This window comes from Juglans microcarpa x Juglans regia, chromosome 2D (genome assembly GCF_004785595.1).
Source record: "Juglans microcarpa x Juglans regia isolate MS1-56 chromosome 2D, Jm3101_v1.0, whole genome shotgun sequence".
Classification (NCBI taxonomy): domain Eukaryota; kingdom Viridiplantae; phylum Streptophyta; class Magnoliopsida; order Fagales; family Juglandaceae; genus Juglans; species Juglans microcarpa x Juglans regia.
The window spans coordinates 14,193,731-14,197,262 of NC_054596.1; the positions used below are offsets into that span (position 1 = coordinate 14,193,731).

General features: G+C 31.9%; 1 pseudogene; it reads right to left on the bottom strand.

Annotated features, from left to right (window-relative positions):
• Window positions 1–490: 490 nt before the first annotated feature.
• On the bottom strand, window positions 491–1,408 carry LOC121249286 (annotated as a pseudogene).
• Window positions 1,409–3,532: the final 2,124 nt, after the last annotated feature.

Consider the following 3,532-nt stretch of genomic DNA (forward strand, 5'->3'; position numbering starts at 1 on the left):
CAGACGATGTGTTATTGGGTGCCATAGGAATAGATGCGGACAGAGCAGGCGTGAGCCTTATTTGTGCTCTGATACAATATCAGAACTAAAGAAAGGGAGAATGCAGTAGACGTGATTGAGAAAAGTTCTCTATTGTAGGAAAAATAGTAATTACAGAATCCTTCTTCACCACCAATGTGTGGCTATTTTCAGCTCTATTTATACAATAAATGACAGCTAACTTTGTATAGGATTGGGACCACAGTTTGGGACCACAGCCATTACAATCCGTTATTTTGGACTTTTGCATAGAAACAATTCTGGACTCCTCCGATATGCACTGCTATAATGGGGACGTGCCTTGTGCTGTCCTTGTCTCATTCTGTGTTGTTGTTGTTGTTGCAGTAGGCCATGCCTCTGTTGTTGCAGGAGGTATGCGCTGCTATGTTGAGTGTGCTGAGACCGTGCCTTGTGAATTTCCTCATTCTCTGTCATTGCAGTAGGCAGTGCCTTAATAAGATCCCATGAAACTCAACATGACGCCTACAAAGTCCATAGTCTTGTTTTCGTCCTTGGATTGGACATGCTCATCGGTGATCTTCTAAAAAAAGTCGTCAAAAATCATACTAACAGCCTTCATACGTCGTGTCAGCCCCTGAAGGTCAAGAGCAGCAATGCAAGTAATGTAATCGCCTAGGTTAGCAACTGCTCCTAGATGCATAGCCTCCTGGACTACAGCCTTGAATCCCTTCTCATCAAGATCTTTGTCCATGTACTTCTTCCCAAATACCATACGGCAAATCATATCCGAGCTGAGAGATGAAACCTTGGCACTGAGATCAACAGCAACACAATCAGCTGCAGCCTCTTGAATAAACTTTATCAGTAGGCCAAGCTCTTCTTTTCTCATGGATTTGAAAGAACTGATTTTACGGTTGCTAAGCAACTCGAGGGTGCACATCTTGCGTATGTTGCGCCAGTAAGAGCCGTAGGGAGCAAAGGTCAAGCTCTTTTGCTCATAAGAGAGGTGCTTTGAAGCCTCATGAGGCGGTCTGCTAGCAAACACAAGGTCATGCGCTTTAAGGAACAGCTCGGCACCTTGAGGCGATGAGACAACAATTGCAGGCACCAAGCCCAATCGCATGTACATGATGGGGCCGTACTTTTGGGCTAGCCGACATAAATCTCGATGAGGAAATTCCCCTAACATATGAAGGCTCCCAAAGATGGGAACCCTCTTGGGCCAGGAGGTAATTTCTTAGTCTTGTTCTTGCTTTTCCATGCCCGTTCTCGCAGGAGATAAGCAAGCATAACCACAGAGATCACTATTGTCCATGACCAAGCGATGGTGTCCATGTTTCCTTCAGATTGGTCCATGTCCATGGCTTTCTTATAACTGAAGAAAATCCAAACTTTTGAAGGCTATATATATATATATATATATATATATATATATATATATGCATGTGTATGAATTACTTTGAATATTGCTACGGTCCCGAATTTGGGATCTAAAAAGTGTTTCGAATAGGATAATTTTTTTTTATGTATATTTTTAATCATCATAAAAATTTAAAAAAAAATAAAAAATTTACAACATTATTAAAAAATATTTTTTTAATCATTTGGTAAAAAAAAAAAAAAAAAATTCCCAGAGACATTTTTTGGATCCTGAATTCGGGATCCAAATATTTCTCTTTTCAAAATCAACGACAAGAAGTGATCGTTGCGTATTTCCTGGCAAACTGCACGTCACTTTGATCTGAAGTGAATGAATTGTTATTTGTTTGTGACGTGTTAACAGTTGAGGCAGATGGATCACGTACTTTATTCATTGGCCAGTTTCATCCAATTCTAACTTAATTTATTTCAATTTATTTAATTTAATTATTATAATTTTTTTAAATTTCAACATAAAATATAATAAATAAATAAATAATTTTAAATTTTAAAATAATAATAATATTAAAAAATAATATTTTATTTAATTTTTAATTTCCCTCTCAACTCAACTTGTTGAGAAACGCAACCTTCGAATAAGAGAAAATTAGGTAGATTGGGCTAACCCACTTTAATCAATGGGGTCGAGTGGCAAGAAAGCATTTTTGACACGTCTCTACTCCTTCAAATTGATGAAAAGACCTTTTGAATTTAGTGTGAATTGGCTAGTTTTGAATAAAACATTATTAAAATATATATTTTTATATCATTTTTATTTTAAAATTTTAAAATTAAATTATTTATTTTATTTTATATAAAAACTTTTAAAAATTATAATAATGATGCTGATCGTTAAAACAAACGAAGGCCTAAATCTGCTGAGCTTTGTTTATTATTTCTATGGATCAAATAAAGTAATTCATACAAAACACAAGGGAAGATGCTTGGCCACGAGAGGCAGTCCGATACATTTTGTCTATTTTTTTTAATATTTAAAGTAAAAAAAAATGTATAAATAAATAAATAAAGGGTCCGGGTCCAAATGGCCCTCTCAATAATGTCTCTGACCTGCTATAGCAGCACTTAAAGACAATTAAGATCGGAATAATGTTATTTTGACGCCTTCTTTTGATACTTCGTATTTTATTTTTATTTTTTTTTAAGAAAATAGTTATTAGTTTATTGATATATTTTTATATTTTTTAAACATATTTTAAAATGATAAAAAATATAAATAAAAAAATTAAAAAAAAAAAAGAAAAGTTGATTTTGACCTAGCAGTAATTTGCAATGGTCAAACATGAGCCACAAAGTAGCACAACTTATATAGAATTATAGTAGTACTAGGTTGCCGCCCAACAATAACCGCTGGCATGAGTCTTGCGCACATTTATCTTTTTATTTTTTTCTTCTTTTTCTTTTATATTTTATAAACATATTTAAATATTTAAAAAATATATATATACTAATACACTAAAAGTTACTTTCTCAATTATTAAAAAGTAAAATAAAATATATGAATGATCAGCGTGAACGAAAAACTCAGCCGGTATACCAATATTTCTCTAAAATAAGTAGAGTAGAGAAACGACTCAATCGCGACTTCCCAAACGTCCTATGTCCAATACGTACTATATTTAATCAATTTAATTAACTGTAAAATTAAGATATAAATCCTTGAGACATAAGTTTATAAATAGTTGTAAAGTAGTTTGTGAATAATAATGATAAAATTTGAGTTAAGTATTTTTTCGATTTTAAAAAAGAAGAGAAAAAAGGTTGAATAACAAATATTATAAAATTAAAATATTGTTAGAATGTAGTTTAATATTATTTTTGTTTAGAATTTGAAAATGTTGAATTATTTTTTATTTTTTGTTTGAAAGTTTAGAAAAGTTGTAATGATTAATTTGAAAAAATTATAATGATTAATTTAAAAATATTTGTATTTGAATGATATTTGAAAATAAAATGAAATGAGATGAAACGAAAATTTTGAGATAAAAACTTTTTCCAAACAACGCCTAAACCTCAAAAGTTTTACTATGATATAATGTAAACCTATTACATATCCTAAAAATTTAAACTCACTAAAGAAGAACTTTATTATTAT